The 21949-nt window shown below is 46.8% G+C and overlaps 1 long non-coding RNA gene across 1 annotated transcript in view; it reads left to right on the plus strand.

Annotated features, from left to right (window-relative positions):
- Nucleotides 1-19450, plus strand: part of LOC142830499 (uncharacterized) — a 120635-nt gene extending 101185 nt beyond the window's left edge. The window contains exon 4 of the long non-coding RNA XR_012905794.1: nucleotides 17393-19450. This is a non-coding gene — a long non-coding RNA (uncharacterized LOC142830499). The remainder of the gene's footprint in view (nucleotides 1-17392) is intronic.
- Nucleotides 19451-21949: the final 2499 nt, after the last annotated feature.

A 21949-nucleotide genomic window follows, 5' to 3' on the forward strand; every position in this document is an offset into this window, starting at 1 on the left:
GGAGCCCAAACGGCCGCTTGCCCTGCTTGCTCCCCTGTGGCTGCCCAGCTGAGCGGCGCAGCACTCAGCCGAGCGCCACAGCGGGAGAGGAAGTGGGGAGGGGCAGTGATGTACACAGAAGGGGAAGGGGAGCAGTGCTGCATGGGGAGCACAGACCCCAAATGGCCACTTGCCACCGCTTGCTCCCCTGCCGCGGCCCAGCTGAGCAGCGCAGCACTCAGCTGAGCGCCATGGCAGGAGGCAAGAGTGCCCCCCAGAGGCGAGTCTGTAACGCTACAGCGTTACAGACTCATAGACATTGGGCTACTATATATATGATTTCAGCCCAAAACAAATCTTCCCAACCAGATCTTCCAAACAAACTTTGGTGGTATGAGTTGCCTTAGGAATTAATTGGATGATGATCTAGATAGTGCTGTGATTGTTCAGTATTTGTTGTTTGAATTTATCTGAAGTAAAAGGAATGTGTAATGCTCTCCTAATTGTAGAGTGCACCACCAGGGTGGACAAAAGGGCCTCTGTGGGCCTGATCTGGCCTGCCAAGTGAGTTGATCTGGCCCACAGAGGCCCTGCCACTCCCTCCACCTCCAGGCCAATCAGGGCCTGAGAGTGGGGAGAAACACGCAAAGTCTCCTCGCACCTTGCCCCCACCCTGCAACGAGTGTGTGGTGCTTAGAAGTACCATGCACTCCTAGCAGGGTGGGAGAAGACTTGGCGCACGACCCCTGCAACCAAACCCTGATTGGTCTGGAGACGGGATGGGGGAGTGCGCAAAGTCTCCTTCTACCCTGCAAGGGGCGTGGCATTTCTAAGCACTGCATGCTCCTTGCAGGATGGGGGCAGGATGGGAGAAGACTCCACGTGGTTGCCCTGCCACCAGGCCAATCCTGGGGAACATATGAAGTCTCCTCTTACCTTGCAGGGGGCTTAGCACTTAAACATCAGCTGCTGCTCAGCTGGTGGAAGACTCTAAGCATGGTGCTCTCTTGCAAGGTGGGGGCAAGAAGTGAGAGACTTCACGTGCTCCCCTTGATTGACCTGGGGGCAGAAGGGGGAGCACGCAAAGTTTCCTCCCACCGCCAGGGGCACAGGTACCTAGGGGGAACCTCCAGCTGTTCAAAATAGCTGGCGGTTCTCTCTGGCGGGGCAAAGACTTTGCATACTCCCCTACACCTATACCAATCAGGGTCTGTGGGAGAGGAAGCACATACGTGTCCTGGCCCATCTCCCTTGTGGGGTGGCCCGGGGCCACTTCAAAAATTTCTGAAATGATCACTGGTCAAAAATTATTGCGCACCCTTGGTGTAAGACATTGAGTAGTACGTGTTGTTTTTTCTTTGCAATGTATAGAGAATCCCTTACTCTTTCCACTTATTTGTCATTTCAGATAAAGACTTGAAGTTTGTCCCCACTTTGTAGGGAATGAGTAATAAAAATAAACAAAAAGAAGTGGGGAGGGAGAAGAGGAATGAATATAACTGAGTCTGCTTGGAATTGTGCAAAATGTCTTTTTCTGTGACATGATTAATCTTGAACTAATCACTGAGGTCATCCTTGGTTGGTTCCATTGGAGGAGAAAACTGCAGGAACTGGTTCAGTAGTGATGGGTTTTATTATAGATTATGACATGTCAGTGTTATCTCTGAACATTGCTTAGAGACTTAAAAAGGCAGTTACATCTCATCTTGGTTTGTGATAAGAAGGACAAGTGACTTTTGCCACTCAAGATTCAATATCAGAGTCTAAATTCCAGAAAATAACTTTTACAGAAATGGTTAGGATGATCATTTTATATTATAGAAACTTTAGTCATATGCATGTGTACTTTTGTGATATTTAAGATTTCTCAGTGGCATGGATACATAAATCGATATTTTTATTAATTGTCAACACCACAGGACAGCTTAGCTCAATATTTTTTTCTTTTTTTGATTTTGAAGTTGACTTACTGCTGTGTGTTCAGAATACCTACACCATTATGACAAGATCTAAAAAATACATTAAGTAGAAAACTTTTATCTTGATTTTTGTTGTCTTCGTCCTCACCCTGTTTTTATGCCAATTAAAAGAAGTGTTATTGTATCAAAACAATTTGAGTACACAATTGGAAATGGGTAATTAAAACTGTGTCAAAGAGCTTTATTGTGTCCAAATATTTAATTTGAACACAAATTTAGAATTATGACAATTAAATCTGCCTTAGTAATAGCCAAAAAAACCTACCATACTGTCCTCTGTAAACCCCACAATTTATCATCTTCTTTGCATTGTATAAAATACAAGTTATTTTGGAAAAATGTGGTGTTTAGAGTGGTAGTATTGAAACATTTTAAAAAACTAATTTGGATTACTTTGATAAATCATGTATTAGACATAATGTCACTCCAGTAGCATATGGATAATATGATCCAAGAAATTATGGCATTTAATTTAAATGCTTCTGTTTATATGGTTGACAGAATCATATTGTTCTAAATTCATAGCCATCATTAAGCTGCATATTTTTTGTATGCAAAATGAATTACGTTTTAAATATAAGTTTAATTTTACCATGCTGAGGAAAAGTGACTATAGATTTCTGGATGATTGAAAAGACAAGGAAAGGAATCAAAATATATATATATCCCATATAGACTTAGATACAGTTCCAATCAATAATGGTGCTGAGGAGGAAGATGGCGTAAGAGGCTGCTACCACTTCATGCTCACAAATATAATAATTGTATGAAGTGACAGACAACCCCTCTGTGAAAGTTGATATGTTGAAAGACTAGAAGGAAGATAGAACTGACTGTCTAGAAGGGAAAAGGAAAAATTGTCAGTCAGTGGAAATGTCAAATTGAAAAATGAGAAGGAATACAGTATCAAATGAATTAAGTAAAATTTTCAAGATCTGTGATTTATTCTCTGTAGATTTCATGAAGGGTTGGCTTGACAGGATTTTATGTATACAAGTGTGTGTAAATATACACAACTCTCTCTGGCTATGTCTATACTACAGAGTTAATTCGAAATAACAGATGTTATTTTGAATTAACTTTAATAGTTGTCTACACATATAAACCACTATTTCGAAATAAATTCGAAATAGTGGAGCCCTTATTTTGAATTAGGTAAACCTCATTCTACGAGGAATAATACCTAATTCGAAATAGCTAATTCGAAATAAGTGCTGTGTAGACACTTATTTCGAATTAGGGGGCCTCCAGCACTTCTCAGTTCCCCCTGGTGGCCACTCTGGGCCAAACCAGGAAAACTCCTCTCCTCTCTCCCAGCACCGGGGCTCTTAAAGGGGTAGACTCTGGCCAGATGGCACTTGCCAGAGCCAGGTCTGCCAGCAGTCTCTGCCCCTGATCCAGTGGCCCCAGGATGAGCCAGGCAGCCAGTGCCAGCCAGCCGTCCTCTGCCCAGTTCCCCAGCACCCAGGGGCCAGCCAGGGGCTGTAAACAGCGCACGCCCTAATGCGGAGATCATGGAACTCATTGAGGTTTGGGGGGAGGCCCCCAAATTCCATGATCTTCGCACTAGGCAGAAGAATGCGGCCGTCTACGACCTCATAGCAGCCACCAGGGCCAGGAAAGGCCACAGGTGCACCCAAGAGCAGGTGCGCCTGAAGGTGAAAGAGCTGCGGCAGGCATACGCCAGGGCCACCAGGGGCAGCACCGCAGCAGGGGCTGACACCTGCCCCTACTTCCCCACCCTTGACCGACTCCTGAGGGGTGGGGTGGTCCGCGCCAGCCCAGGAGGCAGCGAGCCGGGACCGTAGGGCCCTGACCCGGGCACACCAGAGGGGCCGCCGCCAGGTGTCCTGGCACCGGAGTCGGCAGGGTCATCCAGGGAGGCCATACCAGGTAAATGCCAGCACTGTCCGCTACCCGGGGGAGGCGATAAAATAATTCCTCTCTGTAGAGTTTGTAATATGCATTTGTATTCTTGGGATAAAATTGATTAATAAATAAAAACTGTTGTTATATGTGCAACATGCATGTGTGTTGAAACAGAATATCAAGAGCCCTTTAGCTCACCTTCTCTGATTCAATTATCCCATCGCCATACAATCACAAGCAAGTCGGAGGAAACTTTTTGAAACTCCTTAGAAAACTTTTAAAGCGGTAACACAGTTGTGATGCTGCATTTTGTCTTCTTTCATTTACCACTTAAGGAGCTGTTACAAACAGTAGGAGTTGGTTCTCAGTTTTAATTTAGAACTGCTCACCCCAACTGAAAAACTAGCATGAACTGATGTGACTGAGGGGATCTCTATAATCTCAGTAGAGGTGTTTCAGGCTAAAATGCCTGAAAGAGGTGATTGCTTGTGTGATATTTTTCACCAGGTCTTTTGAGGACTTCTGTATGTACTGGAAAATAAGGAATTTGCATGGAATATAGCCATTTTTAAAGTAATTAATTTCTCTTCCACTGGGAAGCTGACGTGTAAGGCCCTGGTGTCTAGTATTGTTCTGTGAAGGGAAAAAAACATATTGAAGTGGGTATATTACTTTAATATTTTTAAAGTTCATTACCAACATACTGATCCTCACAAGCTCACCTGAGGTGGGGATGTGTGGGAAAGTGAAGCTGAAAGGAAACTAATTCCTGCCAGGCAACCCTGCAAATCGCTAACATTGCAACCAGTTCTTTTATTTACCATTTAAGAACAATATCAAGTTCTTAATATAAGGAAGAGATGTTAAAATTCCCTTGCTTGCAGAAACAAATACATATTTAATATTTGCCCTTGCTGTTCTGATTTACTTTTTGTAGCATTTCAAAAGTTTTGTCTGATTAAATTATAATTCTTAGGAGGCGATAAAACAAAGCCTACAGCAGTTGCCTCGTAATTGTTTCTTACACCATGCAGCCCCAATATCTTGCATCATCATTTTTGGCAGCCTTTTTTTTATTTGAAGTCTTCAATATCCATAAAATTATGCTCCCTTTGCCTTCATATTGATGTTGTATAAATAATATCATTTAATCAGTTGAACTAATACTTCTGTCCTGTTTCTAACATGATTCTAAGAGCAAAAAGTCATGAATTAAAATGGTAATGTTTGCTAGACATTGGTTTTAGGCTCCCCTGTAATAGTCCCCTCTCATGGTATAAAGATTTCATTACTAGCCATGCATGGATGTGAGAAAATGGATTTTCAAACTGAGAAATTGTTAGTATGTAAAAGAGCTGTTGCTGGTCCAGTCATATTACCCTACAGCCAGTTCTTATAGTGTTAAAAATAGCTCTTCCTTCAAAGAGCAGGCAAACTAAGAGAAATCAGTATGCATAGGGGGGAAAACCAAGACATGTTTTGTATACACTTCCTTTTTCATATAATTATGATAGACTCAAGAGCTCATGCAGTGCAGAAGAAATTCCTAGAATTTCAGGATGTAACAGCACAGGTGCTTGGCATCAATCTCCATATTCAGTCCTGGAGACCATACTGTATTAGTAGACTGGCTATAGTTATGTAATCTCTAATTATATACATACATGCTATTGTTATGCTTATAAGAAGCATATGGGATCTTTTTCAGGGGAGAAGGCAATATACCGTTTTATTGACAGTACAACATGAAAAGCAGTGCAAACACACACACACACACATACATACATACACACATATAGAGAGAGATATAGATATATACACACACATCCTGCAGATGGTGTATAGTTATGTTGACCATACAACCCGATTTTTCCGGGACTGTTCTGAGTTTAAATACTCTGTCCCCATACCCCATGAAGTAGTGAAATGTCTTGGAAAGCCCCGCTGGACATTTCACTTACTTGATGGGGACACCAGCATGGTACAGCAGCCTCCTCCCATCAGGGATGTAGGGCAGCCGGGCCAGCTTCCAGTGATGTGCAGCCCCCTCCCTCTCCTCCTCCCTCTCCCTGTGGGACCATCTCTACTACACGGGGTCCTGGTCCAACAGCGCCTCCTTCTCCTCCTGCGGGCTGCCTTGGAGCCCCAGCAGGAGCCACGTGGAGCCCAGCTGGGGTGCTGCAGGGTGGGGCATGCTCGGGCTTGGCAGGTGTGGGATTGGAGTGGGGGCTTCCTGTGGTGCTATTTTTAGTATCACAGTCCAGATCTCTGTGGGTGACCCTGACTCCAGGTGGAGTCACGCAGCAGCCGTGCGAGGTGCGTTCCAGCCGGGGGAACCTCACTGGGATGGGCCTCGTATGGCTGCCGCTTGATTCCAGATGGAGCCAGGCAGCCTGTAGGGATGGGAATGTGGCACTAAACATAGCACCACAGGCAACCTCTGCTCCAATCCTGGCATGCGATCCAGCCCCAGGATCAGCTGGGGCTAGAACCGCGGGGGCTTCTATGGCAAAGACTGCAGGCTCCATCCCCACAAACTGCTTTCTGGAAGGCAGAAGGTGAGGAAAGGGGCAGAGGAAGAACTAAGGGGAAGGGGGGGTGAGAAGAGAAAGGGGCTTGTTCTGAGGGGAGCAGGGGGCAGGGCAGGAAAAGAAAGGGAAGGACACCAAAGGGTAGGGTGGAAGAGAGACAAATGCCAGGAGTCCAAGAGGAGACAATAAGGAAAAGGGTGGGAGGGAGGAGAGGAAGGAAGGTGTCAGTGGGAGATGGGAGAAGGGAGGGGACAGGGTGATTTTGGGAGAGAGGAGGGACAATGGGGGAGAGGGGAGGAGTGGGTGCCCAGAGAAGAGGGGTTGAAAGGAGGGATGGGTACGAAGAAGACAGGGATATACCTATCTCATAGAATGGAGATGGAGCAAGTCGTGTGAGGACACAGAGTCCATGAGGAGAGCTGTGGCAAAGGGCTGTGAGGGAGTGAACACCAGGGAGAAAGCAGGCATGAAGGGCAGGGGTAGTGAGGGAAGGGGGAAGCACCAGGAAGGTGAAGGGGTAAGGGAAGGTGGAGGTGGCAGGTGATTGTGGGGGTGAAGTAGAAGGGCAGACACATGGAAGGGAGGGATGGGTACCAGAGGAGAAAGGCAGGGCAGGTGGGTAGAGGGAGGTATTAGGAGAGGGTATGGGAATGGGTAGCTACAGATCAGAGTGCGGCTAGAGAAGGAGTGGACCCAGGGGGAAGGGAAGGGGGACAAGTTCCTGGAGGACTAAGGGGAGTGTGAAGGGCAGGAGCCAGGATAGCAGAGGGGGGTAACAGGCACTAGGGATCAGATGAGGGGAGAGGAGGAGATATGGCAGCAGAGAGAAAAGGGAGAGGTTTATAAGATACTTATTCATAACTTGGGTGCCACAGTGGTACACATCCGAACAAGCACACATGACCGACTCAATACTGATGTGCAAGACACTCCGCTCATGGGAAGAAAATCTTAGAGGGAACACTTCCCTCCTCCCCCAAGTTAATGCAATGCAAACTGGTTTAATGCAATTACAGGATAGTTGCATGGGGTGGTTCTGTGGGGGCCAAACTCATCCCTATTGGTAGGAGGCTTGTGGGAGGAGTTCTAAGATGGGTCACATGACACCCTTTATTTCTGGTCGTGTGTCCATCTTGACCCCGGGAGTACTACCTCTAGGCGTGGGACTTCTTATGGCAGGGGGCATAGCTAATGGAGTCAGGGGGCATGGCTGTGTCCCTAATTTTGGTTCAGAAAATATGGTCACCATATGTACAGTTTCCAGTCTGTCGTGGCTCAAGTCAGGCTTACTGGCCAGGCAAGACTGACCGAGTGAGGAGGCAGGGTCTATTGATTGTGATTCGAGGCTCCTCTGAGGTTTGGCTTGCAGGACTGAACTTGGAGTATAATGGCAAAAGCACCCCATTTATACATGTAAGTTACCAGTTGAATTTATAGGTTTTGCAGTGTCATGCTGCAGTCATTCTTCCTTAAATGCTGTTTAGTCTCAAGGTTTTCCAGTTAGTCTTTGATGGCTATTGTCAGGCTTCCCATTATTATCTCTTGTTTCTCTGACTTAAATGGGGCCTGCATGTTGTGTAGTCTTGCCTTAATCTTTGTATTCATGCCCGTTAGTATGAAAGAAGCTATTTGCATATATATTCACATATCTGCAACCACACTTCCATTGTGGCCCTCGGCCTGTGCTGTGACTATCATTGCAGGCACCCCCTCCCCCAGGCTTCCAAAGTTAAGTAGCCCTGATTACACCAAACAATTACAGACAAGATTAGAGTTCAGAAGAGATTACATTGTTACTAACGGAATAACAAAAGGAAAGGAATCTGCACAGCTTAGTTTGTGATGCAGACAGGAGGTACAACTTAATTTGTAATGCTAGCAAGAAGCAAAGATCTTACAGCAAACATTGTTAATCATAGGAGACACAGTGAAAGAGAAGCATACAGAACTTATAAGTAAGTCATTATACGTCATAAATATTCTTATACCAATTCTAAAATATACATTTTGGCTACCCTATGATTATATAAATTTTATATTACTGCTATGCGCACACTGTTTCGCTATAAACGGTGCCTTGACTAAGCTTTTTTAAAGGGTAAAAAAAGGTGCTCAGGGTAATAATCCATATTATGTTAAGATTGTATTTATTTAGACTATGCTTTAGAGAGACATTTGGCTTTATTAAAAACAGACTAGATGTTTAAAAATCTATCTTTCATAAAGCATCTATTTAGTAGTATGTCCTGATTTTCTTAAAATACTTAAGAAAACAGTTAAAGATTTTTCTGCTTCTGTTTTTTTTAAATGGTCAGAACTGAGAGCAGAACCATGAGCAGAACTGAGAGCAGAATCATGAGCAGAACTGAGAACAATAAACCCAAACCTTCTGAGGTGCTCTGGTTCCTATCACCAAATCCCTTTTCTGATGGATGAAGCATCTGCCGCTCTTTCCTACCTAAACACATGCAAATTAAGCTCCGCTTTCACTAATCTCCACCTTTCTGTAGAGTGTGGGAAAGAGTGTGTGTACCAGTAATGATGTACTGAAATTGACTATGCCAAAGGGATTGACAGGAAGAAAAGAAACCCCTGTTCACATTTTCTCACCTTTCTAAGGGTACGTCTACACTACAGCGCTAGTTCGAACTAACTTAGTTCGATTTAGTTAATTCGAACTAAGCTAGTTCGAACTAACGCATCTAGAACTAAAAACTAGTTCGAACTAGCGTTTTGCTAGTTCGAACTAGCAAGTCCACATTGAGTGGACTCTGAACAGGGCTTAAGGATGGCCGGAAGCAGTGCCGGCAGGGCATAAAAGGAGGACTTAGAGCATGGAGATGCTGTCTCAGGCTAGCCGAGGGCTGCGCTTAAAGGGTCCCGACCCCCACCCCGGACACACAGTTCTAAGGGGTGCCCCGCTTGCAAAGAAGTTCTGGCTTGGAGTGCCCTGAGTGCCCACACTGGGCACATCACACCACTCGGCCATCAGCCCAGCTGCACTTGCCGCAGGCTGCCATCTGGGGAGAGGGAGTAATTGGGGGGCTGCAGGAGAGCTTCCACCCCCAGAAGCCCGTAGAGCCAGCCCAGTCCTCCCCATCGGGGGCTCGTACCCCATTCCTCCCTCACCTCCTTCCACTTACCCTTCCTTAGCCCCCCTTCTTATTGATGTACAAAATAAAGATAACGTTTCTTCCAACATTGACTCTGTCTTTATTGAAAAAAAACTGGGGGAGACTGGGAAAAGGAGGTGGGAGAGGGGAAGAGAAAGGATGGGAGAGGGGAGGGCAACTAACATGATCAGGGGTTGGGAACAGGTCCCAGATGAAGAAAGGCTACAGAGACTGGGACTGTTCAGCTTAGAAAAGAGGAGACGGAGGGGGGACAGGATAGAGGTCTCTAAAAGCAGGGGTTGGGTGGAGAGGGTGCATTCAGAAAAGTTCTTCCTGAGTTCCCATAAAGAAGGACTAGAGGACACCAAAGGAAAGGAATGGGTAGCAGGCTTGAAACTAGTAAGAGAAAGTTGTTGTTCTTGACAAAGCAAATAGTTAACCTGTGGAACTCCTTGCTGCAGGAGGCTGTGAAGGCTAGAACTAGAACAGAGTTTAAAGGGAAGTGAGATAAAGTGATGGAGGTTGGGTCCATGGAGTCCTATTAGCCAGAGGGTAGGAGTGGTGTCCCTGCCCAAAGTTTGTGGAAGGCTGGAGAGGGATGGCACGAGACAAATGGCTTGGTCATTGTCTTCGGTCCATCCCCTCCAGGGTCCCTAGGGTTGGCCGCTGTTGGCAGACAGGCTACTGGGCTAGATGGACCTTTGGTCTGACCCAGTACGGCCATTGTAAGCTCAGGGCTCAGGGTCGGGGGTCTCAGTGGACCCCCTTGATTTTCATGCACACCTGGTCCTGGGTGGCCAGGCTGGCAGCTCTCCTGCCCTAGACGGCCACTTTCCTGTGCCTAGTGCGGAGATCGTGGACGAGGTCCACGATGTCCGCACTAGCCCAGGAAGGTGCCCGCCTCTTGCGGTCCAGGGCAAGCTCCCGGGAGCCGCCAGCCTGGTCCCGGCAAGAGGGGGTGGGCTGGGGGGCATCGGGTGGGTGGCTCTGTGCCGTGCCAGGTGCAGGGTCTGCTAGCTGGGTGCTGGCAGGCTTGCACCTGGCACAGGCACCGTAGCCAGCCCGTGCCCCTTTAAGGGGTCCGGGGCCGGGAGGGGGGCATAGAGTTTCCCTGGTGTTGGCCAGAGTGGCCACCAGGGAAACCTGGGGAGGGCTAGCCTCCCACTAGTTCGAACTAAAGGGCTACACAGCCCTTAGTTCGAACTAGCTAGTTCGAACTAGGCGTTAGTCCTCGTAAAATGAGGTTTACCTAGTTCGAACTAAGCGCTCCGCTAGTTCGATTCAAATTCGAACTAGCGGAGTGCTAGTGTAGCACCTATTAAAGTTAGTTCGAACTAACGTCCGTTAGTTCGAACTAACTTTGTAGTGTAGACATACCCAAACAGAGGAGGAAAACATGGGTGTCTCCCATCCTTAGAAAGTGCTTGAACTACTGGGCTTAAAGTTACAACTTGGCTCTGGTGGAGCTCCATCACCTGCAGTCCAGAGTGACTTTTGAATGGGACCTGATCAGTGGGTGGGATGTGAAGCCTGCCTTCTGGCCTGGGCTCTCAACTGGCATATGCTCTTCACCACCCATCTTCCCCAGCCTGTGCACTGCACTGGGGCTTAGACAAAAAATAGGTGGCTGGCTGTCTCAGGGGATGTAGCAGGGACATTTTCCTGGATGCTCTCAGGGGAAATTGTATTGCAGAAAATTTAGGTGCTGAGTGAATGTAGATCAGTGGTCCCCAACCTTTCGTGGCTGCCGGGCGGGGCCGCTCACGTGCCGGGCATCCGGGGGTGGGGCCACTCACGCGCCGCACTTCCGGGGGTGGGGCCACACATGCACCGCGTGCCCGGGGGTGGAAGCCACCAACGCTCACTGAGCCCAGGGCCGGCACCACACATGTGCCGCATGCAGGGGGCGGGGCCAGCCCAGATGTTTCAGCAGGCGCACATAAATGCCCCGGCGGGCGCCATGGCACCCATGGGCACTGCGTTGGGGACCACTGATGTAGATGCTGACAGGCTTGGCGTCTCTTGAGTGGATTGCAATGGTGGTTAAAACTGGGAGTATTGCCTAAATCTGGGTTTAGATGCCTCAGTACATTTGTGGATCTGCCAAATCTACAAAGTAAACGCTCACAAGAGAGAAGCTGGATTTTTTTTTGGTCTCTTGATTAGTGTGTGTCTACATTGCACCCTTAGTTTGAAATAGCTTATTTCATAATTTGGCATCGTCTACATAGCACCACATTTCAAAATTAACTCACTATTCCGAAATGCCCCTTAACGTTTATGGAACAAGACTTACCAGAACATTAGACTAAGCCATGCGTTATTCCAAAATCTATTTCAAAATAACGGGCTACTTCAGTAGACACAGAGTAGCTATTTCAGAATCCTTCTGGTATCCCGAAATAGCTCTGCAGTGTAGACATACACTTACTGATAGTTAGAGGGGCTTGTACAATAGAAAGTGCTTAATTTTTAGATGGAAATATGCTGTTAATATGGAAAGTCATTGCATTTTAAGGATAAAATTGAAATACCCTGCATTATGAATGTGATGCTAAGCACATTACAAGATGTACAATGGATCATATACTGCCCTGAAGCTTCATGTGGGACTCCCTTGGAGGGAGTGCTCACAGAATTGGCAGGGTTCCCTTGCATTTTTCCCATGGCTCACCTTCACTTGCTTCTACCAAGTCTGAAAAACAATTGTTTGCTGAATGTTTTGTCTTATCCACCTGATTGTGTAATGAGTTTTCAGCAGTTGGTCTTAGTGCTGGCAAAATTTTTCAAAAATGGGTCTTTTTACCAATGCAGATGATCCTCCAATGTGTTTGGATTTCTGTAATTTTCGGAAGCAGGATGAAAGGTATAGTGACAAATCATGTAGGAATAAATAAACTGGTTACTCAGTACACATACTTATTTTGCGTCAGGAAGCACTGTTGCTGTTCCCCTTCAAACCAACCTTGAACAATCCCTTTGGTGGCAAGAACAGAAATCAGGTGATTTTTGCTAGAGTTAAATATATTCTGCTAGTTTTCACTTCTTCGCATACTTGGTAGGATCTGACACATGCACAAAGTGCAAGAACTCAATGTATTATTTTTGCATAAAGTACTTCAAGGCTTGGATGCATTTGTGATACTGTGACAGTCTTCACTTGTTAGGGTTGTCAAGTGTCTGGTATTGTACCGGACAGTCCAGTATTTGCGCGCTCTGTCTGGTAAAAAAATCAGAAAATACCGGACATGTGCAATGTCCGGTATTTTCTGATTTTTCTGGCTGCGCACCAGATGGAAGCCTGGTGTTGGTGGGTGGAACGACTGGGAGTCCCAGCTGGGAGGCAGGGCTGCGATTGCCGCCAAGAACCCTCAGTCGGTTGAGTGTGAGGAGGAGGGGAAGCCTCCTCCTCGCTCGTGCGTTGCCGGGAGCCTGCGCGACTCAGGCAGCAAGTGCCCAGGTCAGTCCTGCTCCCCACCGGCCAATTTGCTCATCCCTCCCTTCCCGGCTGGCCGGTTCTCCCTCACTTCCCTGCCTGATCTTCCCCAACCAGCCCCCCCTGCAGCCCTCTCCAAGCTCTGCTTCCCGCCGGCCCATTCCCCTGACCAGCGCCGCTGTACCTCTCCACTCCCCCTCCAGTTCTGCTTCCCGCCCCCCCTTCCTCCCAGCCAGCGCTGCTTCACCCCCCCGCCAGCTGTGCTTCCTGCCCACTCTTCCTCCCAGCCAGTGCTGTGGCCCCCGCCCTCCCCACCAGCTCTGCTTCCCGCCTACCCTTCCTCCTGGCCAGCCCCATGGCCCCGACCCCCCCCCCCCCAGCTCTGCTTCCCACTGGCCCGTTCCTCTTCCTGATCTCCCCCAGCCAGTGCCGCTGCACCCGCTCCTGCCAACTCTACTTCCTGCCCCCCCTTCCTCCTGGCCACCCTCATGGCCCCCGGTCCCCCCCAGCTGTGCTTCCCACCCTCCCATACTCCCGGCCAGACCCGCCCCCTCCCGGCCGGTCCCCCCCCCCAATATCCCGCGACCAGACCTGGTCCACCTGAACTCCCCTCCCACGAACAGCCCTGCTTCTCGTTGATCCCTCATCTTCCCTGGCCAGCCCCGTTGCGCCCCCCCCCATAAGCTGTTTACAGGCCCCCCCTTCTTGGCCAGCACTGCTCCCTTCCCCTCCTTCCTCCCCCCATGAAGCGTGTCCGGTTTTTTGGTTTTTTTTAAATGACTACCTGGTAACCCCTAGCAGAGATCCAGTTTTTGGAGGTTTTTTTTTTTTTTTGGCTCAACAACTTTGGTCATCCCCCCCCCCCTCCTTTTTTCCTTCAGCAAAGATTTTTCCCAGTGATTTTTTTTTTTTGGTGGTGGTGGTGAGGTGGTGGTGTTTGGTATTTTTGTTTCAGCCATCTGGCAACCCTATCACTTGTGGGAACATTTCCTGGTGAGCAGAGCTTACTTATGCTCTTTGATGGGCAGAGGGCATTTTGGTAGGGTAACTCAGGCCCTTTCTTTCCACAGGGGCCTGAGGCCCTGTGGGGACAACACAAGGGTGTGACACCCAGGAGCACCTTAAAGCTGTGTTCTCTGGGTCACTTCTTATGACCACTCTATTGTCCAAAGTTTGCAGTCTGTAAAGGAAAGTGATATGGAGGTCAGTTCACCCCAAGATATCTCCTCTTGTACCTTAAACCTCTGGCCAGGTCAATTCTGAGTTTTTCTCTCCCCTTCAGAGGTAGTTCACAAACAAAACCAGGGGAATTGACACAAACTGAGTCCATGTGGAGTGTGTTGAATGCCTCCCTCTCTGGGTGTACCGGAGCAGGCCCTCCTGAAGGAAATGACCTTTGGGCAGTTGTTGTAGGGAGAGGTCCTGCCTTCACTCAGCTCTTTTCTTGGGAGCTGTGAGTTTCAGGTCTGCCCCCAGCAGAGCTGCTGTTCTCTCTTCTGACCCTTCCTCTTGCCTGTGCTCCTCTTGTACCTGTGGCAGAGTGTGGCTGGCTGAGGAGAGTAGTGCCTTGTTACCCGGTGTGGTGTTTGTATGCTACATCATAGATACATTGACTTAGGCTTTATATTTCTGAGTCTGGGCTTGCTGGGGAGGATGGAAGACTTGATTTTAAAAGAACCCATCTTTATCTGACATTTCAGTTTTATTCTTCTTTCCCCTGAACAGCCAGAAGTTTCTCATCTTCCTGCATCTCTGTTTGGAATGTTTTCACTCCTAAAAGCTTTTTTGTTGTCTTTGTGGGATGGTTTAAGCAACGTTAATTCAAAATGACTATAATATGTCACAAACTGAAGCACCCGTGGCTTCTGTGAAATATACTTCTGACTTCTCTAGCCAATTAGTTCTTGGCCTCAAGTTTTCTGGCACGAATGCCAAAAGCAACTTGTCAAGCTCTAGAGAGCGTTTTTATTAGCTCAGAGTAGTGCTTGAGGGAATAAAGCTTCATGTCTGGATTTATGAAAAGACTTGGTTTGTGTTTTAAAAGTGGATCAAAACAAGATTTAATTTAGTAAATGTAACTATGTTGAACCCAGTTCACAACCATGCTGTGGGATCTTCAGAGAGGGGGGATGGTCCCACACATTAACCTCCTTACAATTGAAGTTACGAACTTGAGAAAGTGCTGCCAAAGTCCTCCGTTACATCCCACCTTCATGCCTATAGCATAAGTTGCCTGTCCAGGGTATGGCTCAAGTGGTACTGCACTCTGGCTATGGACTGTCCCCTTGGGTACTATTTCAGTCAAGTATATTGAACAACATCTCTCTCCCTGTAGCTGCACAGATTACCTCCGCCATGGTGCTGCTGTGGGGACCATAGAATGAATAAATAGCTTGCAAAAACTGGTAATTGATGTAAATACAATAAAAAGCAAACCTAACCTAGTGCATAACTACAGGGCCTCATTATGACTTTCGTGGGCCCTAGGCACTTATGCCTTCATGGGCCCCTCCCACCATAATAATATCAATATTAAAAATTATTTTTGATATAACTTTAAATACTTCAACATTTTTTTTTCTGTTTTAGGCAAAATTTAATAGATTTTTATGGGCCCTAAAAGTTTCATTTTTTTCTGATGTGAGAAGAACATTAAAACATTTTCTTCAATCCTAAAAGTTCATTTTTTTTCTTGAAACAAAAAACAGGACTACATAGCACTTTAAAGACTAACAAGATGGTTTAATAGGTGATGAGCTTTCGTGGGACAGACCCACTTCCTCAGATCAAATAGTGGAAGAAAATAGTCACAACCATATATACCAAAGGATACAATTTAAAAAAATGAACACATATGAAAAGGACAAATCAAATTTCAGAACAGAAGGTGGTATGGGGGGGGGGGGGGGGAGGAGGGAAGGTAAATGTCTGTGAGCTAATGATATTAGAGGTGATGATTGGGGAAGCTATCTTTGTAATGGCAAAAGCTCATCACCTATTAAACCATCTTGTTAGTCTTTAAAGTGCTACACAGTCCTGTTTTTTGTTTCAGCTGCACCAGACTAACACGACTACATTTCTACCATTTTTTTCCTCTGATTTTAAAAGAAATCAAAACATTTTCGTGGGCCCTAGGCACTGTGCCTACTGTGCCTAATGGTTAAGTCAACCCTGCATAACTGGGCTGTTTTGGTAAAATGGTTTTTCAGCATGTGCCAAAGGGAAAATATATACAAGCCCACAGTCTCCCCCTTCTACCCAGGCCCAGCCCCCACAGGAACCAAGCCATCCCCCCTCCCAGCATCATGGGTGTGCTGCTCCAGCCTCTCTGACTCCAGAGCATGGGGAGGGAGGATGGCATGTGGCCACAGCCTCCCTAGTGCCAGCACCATGGGAAGAGAGGAACAGATGGCCCCAGCCTTCCCAGTCCTGGAATATGGACAGGTGCTTGATGGCAGCAACACTCCGCCCCCAGTACGACTACAATAGGTGGAGAGTGGAGTATGGGTGGGGCCAGGCTAACGGTTTGGGAAAGCAATGTCTTCCCCTACCTCTTTTATACCCGCCACCCCTGCAATTCATGCTAAAATTACAGATTTAACGAATACTTTAGATTTATTTACTGTGTGGAGGCAGAATTAAAACCTGTCCTAAAATATCATAATAATATCACTTCAAATAAAACTTTCTAACCTAACTCTTAGAATGTTCTGCAAATAAAAATGAAGCAAAGTTGCATGTTGAAGACTTGTGGTGTTAAAACACCAAATAGTGCCCAGTGGGATGAGGAAGGTTAGTGCATTCACTTCATATAAGTATTGAGATTGGAAAGAGACATAGTGTAGACCTGACAAAGCAGTAGTTAAATAGGCTTTATTTTTTATAATTATAGGCTTTGTTGTATCTAATTATATAGATTTTGTTTCATAAGCTTTGTTTTATAGCAGTTGCTAGGTATTAAAACATATTTGGTGTGTCTAGACTGGTAAGTTTTTCCGCAAAATCGTCTGCTATTGCGGAAAAACTTGCCAGCTGTCTAAACTTGAAATCAGTGCTTTTTGCAGAAATACTATGCTGCTCCCGTTCGGGCAAAAGTCCCTTTTGCGCAAAACTTTTGCTCAAAAGGGCCCGTGTAGACAGCTGAGATTTGTTTTCCGCAAAAAAGCCCCTATCGCGAAAATGGCGATTGGGGCTTTTTTGCAGAAAAGCATGTCTAGATTGGCCATGGATGCTTTTCTGGAAAAAGTGCTTTTCCAGAAAAGCATCCTGCCAACGTAGACGCGCTTTTCCCAGAAATACTTATAACGGAAAACTTTTCTGTTAAAAGCATTTGCGGAAAATCATGCCAGTCTAGACATAGCCATTCTGTATTAGGTATTATAAGTTAGACATTATTTATAAGTAGTATAAATTAGTAAGAAATTGTTTAAAATTGTCTTTTTAATGTTGTAAGTCTGTAAAAAATCCCGCCTTTTCCTTTTTAAGATAAATTGCTTGCTCTGGAATGAATTGTCCTTTGAGTGAAGAATGTGGGACGACAAGAGACAGAAGACTATAGAACCAGATGGCCAGCATGAATAACAGGGAGGTGTGAACTCAGACATCAATCACATTCAGGATGGTGGAAGAGGGGTAGAATTGGCAACTGAGGCTTTACCTGTGAACAAGACAGTGAACAAAATAAACCAGCTGTAGTTACTCCCAGAACATTCATCAAGTACTGATGGAGCATGACAATGGAACAAACCTTGAGGGAAAACAATTAGATGACTTCAGCACGACACTGCAAAACCCATAAAAGAGGAGTACATAGCAAGGAAGCTTTGGGATAGTCCTGTCAAGACAACTTCAGAGTATTGGACCAGGGCTGACAGAACCCGACGCCTCTTTCATCATGCTCAAACTACTTGGCCAATAGGCTGGCACAAGGATCAATAAGATTGGTAACTATAACAGCAGCTGAAGGACTTGTGTGTGTGAATGAGTGCACACACTGTATCTGCATGTGGCAAATACATGTGGCATATTGCCTTTGCCTCTGAAAAAGATCCAAGGTGCATCTCAGAAGCATAACAATACTACTTATAGAAAAGTCCTTCAGAAGAAAGCTAAGAGACTGATACATATTCTGAGGGAGGAATGACTGAAAAATTTAATCGACACACTTAATGCAGAAATTGGATTGTAAAATGCATATGTTATGTTACTCCTATTATCCTGGGTACTAAGCTAAAATTGAAAGTTATAGATATTTTCCTTTGTTTTTTTTGCAGTCTTGTTTCTTTCCAAAAAATGTACACAAAGACTATGAACACAGTAGGAATCAAACCAGAGGGGTACGTCTACACTAGCTCATTAGTTCGAGCTAGGTAGGGTAATGAGGGCAAGCGGAGTTACAAATGAAGCCCGGGATTTAAATATCTCGGGCTTCATTTGCATGTTCCCAGGTGCCTACATTTTTAAATCCCCCTTAGTCCTAACTCCGTGCCCGCAGCTACATTCGGCACGGAGTAGGTAGTTCGAATTAAAGATCCTAATTCGAACTACCGTTACTCCCCATTCCACGAGCTCGAACTAATGAGCTAGTGTAGACATACCCCAGGAGACTAAATCCATTTTATCATATTCCCAAACCCATTATACCTTGCCCCAGAGCTGTCTCAGCTTTTTCTCAGGATCGCATTACAGTGCTTCTATGGCTGGTGCTTCCTTGCTATCATCATCTTCCTTCTGTGATGTTTCTTGGCCTACATCTATGCTCCCCAAACTCTCCAACAAATGAAACCGAGTGACATCTTTCCACACACTTAAGTTTCTGACTGGTCCTGCATGGACCAGTTTTGGCTAATAGCTGCTATTTCAGATGATCTGTCCTATAAAGGAGTTTGATTATTTCTTGCATTTATCTTGAATGAAGGGTGCAATCAATGAGGTTCAAGCCAACCCCCAACATGACACTGTCTGTCATTGCCTTGGTTCTCCAAACTCAGAGATATGTGGGGACATTACAGTAGGACTGCTCTTAACTGAGGGTATGTCTACACTACAGTGCTAATTCGAACTAACTTAGTTCGAATTAATTAATTCGAACTAAGCTAATTCGAACTAACGCGTCTAGAACTAAAAACTAGTTCGAATTAGCATTTTGCTAATTCGAACTAGCATGTCCACATTAAGTGGACCCTGAACAGGGCTTAAGGATGGCCGGAAGCAGTGCCGGCAGGGCATCAGAGGAGCACTTAGAGCGTGGAGATGCTGTCTCAGGCTAGCCGAGGGCTGTGCTTAAAGGGACCCGACCCCCACCCCAGACAGACAGTTCCCGCTTGAAAACCAGTCCTGGCTTGGAGTGCCCGGAGTGCCCACACTGGGCACATCACACCACTCGGCCATCAGCCCGGCTGCACTTGCCGCAGGCTGCCATCTGGGGAGAGAGGGCAATTAGGGGGCTGCAGGAAAGCTTCCACCCCCAGAAGCCCACAGAGCCAGCCCAGTCCTCCCCATTGGGGGCTTGTGCCCCATTCCTCCCTCACCTCCTTCCACTTACCTTTCCCTAGCCCCTTTTCTTGATGTACAAAATAAAGGACAATTGTGTTCAAAAATGGAATCTGTCTTTATTGAACAAAACTGGGGGAGACTGGGAAAAGGAGGTGGGAGAGGGGAAGAGAGAGTGTGGGAGAGGGGAGGGCAACTAAAATGATCAGGGGTTGGGAACAGGTCCCATATGAAGAGAGGCTAAAGAGACTGGGACTTCTCAGCTTAGAAAAGAGGAGACGGAGGGGGGACAGGATAGAGGTCACTAAAAGCAGGAATTGGGTGGAGAGGGTGCATACAGAAAAGTTCTTCATTAGTTCCCATAATAGAAGGACTAGAGGACACCAAAGGAAAGGAATGGGTAGCAGGCTTCAAACTCGTAACAGAAAGTTGTTCTTCACAAAGCAAAGAGTCAACCTGTGGAACTCCTTGCTGCAGGAGGCTGTGAAGGCTAGAACTAGAACAGAGTTTAAAGGGAAGTGAGATCAAGTCATGGAGGTTGGGTCCATGGAGTGGTATTAGCCAGGGGGTAGGAGTGGTGTCCCTGCCCAAAGTTTGTGGAAGGCTGGAGAGGGATGGCATGAGAGAAATGGCTTGGTCACTGTCCCCGGTCCATCCCCTCCAGGGTCGTTAGGGTTGGCTGCTGTCGGCAGACAGGCTACTGGGCTAGATGGACCTTTGGTCTGACCCAGGACGGCCATTGTAAGCTCAGGGCTCAGGGTCGGGGGTCTCAGTAGACCCCCTTGATTTTCATGCACACCTGCTCCTGGGTGGCCAGGCTGGCAGCTCTCCTGCCCAAGCCGGCCACTTTCCTGTGCCTAGTGCGGAGATCGTGGACAAGGTCCACGATCTCCGCACTAGCCCAGGCGGGTGCCCGCCTCTTGTGGTCCCGGGCAAGCTCCCGGGAGCCGCCAGCCTGGTCCCAGGAAGAGGAGGAGGGCTGGGGGGCATCGGGTGGCTGGCTCGATCCGTGCCAGGTGCAGGGTCTGCTATCTGGGTGCTGGCAGGCTTGCACCTGGCACGGGCACCGTAGCCAGCCTGTGTCCCTTTAAGGGGTCTGGGGCCAGGAGGGGGGCATAGAGTTTCCCTGGTGTTGGCCAGAGTGGCCACCAGGGAAACCTGGGAAGCCTTAGCCTCCCACTAGTTCGAATTAAGGGTCTACACAGCCCTTAATTCGAACTAGCTAGTTCGAACTAGGCTTAATCCTCGTAAAATGAGGTTTACCTAGTTCGAACTAAGCGCTCCGCTAATTCGAATTAAATTTGAACTAGCGGAGCGCTAGTGTAGCTCCTATTAAAGTTAGTTCGAACTAACATCCGTTAGTTCGAACTAACTTTGTAGTGTAGACATACCCAGAGATAGCTATGAGAAGAGCCACAAGAAAATTGCAAAACATACCTCAGACAGACCTAGGAACTTAGTCTATTGAGGAATATGTATACACAGGCCTTTTGTACACACATATGTACCGTCCTATGCCCTTTGTTGGTAAAACTTTTGGCAGTGAGGGAAGTGAAAAAAATTCCCTTGTGACTGACAGACTTCCTGGTGCTGATGATCTCCCACCAACAAAGCTACCGCCCCTCATGGGAGAGATTTTTAGTTTGTTAGCAGTAGAACTCTCTCCTGCCAACAAAGAGCAGCTAGGAATTTGTACCTTGTAGCAGTGGTCTCCAGCATTTTGGCCCAAGGCCCACCTGGCTCAATGCAAACCTTTCTGTGGACCATCAGTTGCTAATGAAAACTCTCTGTTAATTATATAATTTCGCCCGAGCCATTTTGCTAGTGCTGCAGCTGGGGAGAAGGGCTTAATTTTAACAATTAGGAAATATTTATTTAAATTATTGAACGGATTAAGCACTTTAACTTTCTCAAGTTTGTTTATCAGACTCGATTTTAAATGAAGTAAAATATTAATTTATGTCTAATACAAAATGTTCCCATGGTTTCTTTATGGCAGAGGCGGGGAACGTTTTTGGGATCATGGGCCACACAAGTGAGAAGCAAAAAACAAAAACAAACAAAACAAACAAAAAAAACCCCTGAAAAAATACCCAATTGGAGACACTTCACTTCTCTAGTGATCCAGCCCCACTGAGGGAGGACTGAGGTTCAGGGCTTACCTTAAGCCAAATTTACTCTTCTGAGATTCCAGGGTTAGTGGATTTTGTGGATCCCCCCCCCCCATGCTCTGGGTTTGAAACCCTCATTTTTGTCCCAATGTGCTCCAGAGAGAGGGATGGGGGTGCAGGATCTGGGCAGGAGGTAGAGTACAGAATGGGGTGAGAATGTGAGGTCTGGATGGGAGGTAGGGTACAGGAACAGGCTGAGAATAGGATGTCTGGCCAAGGGGATGGGGCAAGAGCAAGGGAAGGTGCACTGTGTGGCCAGGAGGGATGGTGTAGGAACAAGCTGGGAGTGCAGAGTCTTTGTGGGAGATTAGGGAGAAGTGTATGGGCATGGCTTCATGTCCCCATTGCTCCCAAGCATGACCTCCCTTTGCTCCCTTTG

This window comes from Pelodiscus sinensis, chromosome 8 (assembly GCF_049634645.1).
Source record: "Pelodiscus sinensis isolate JC-2024 chromosome 8, ASM4963464v1, whole genome shotgun sequence".
NCBI classification, from domain to species: domain Eukaryota; kingdom Metazoa; phylum Chordata; order Testudines; family Trionychidae; genus Pelodiscus; species Pelodiscus sinensis.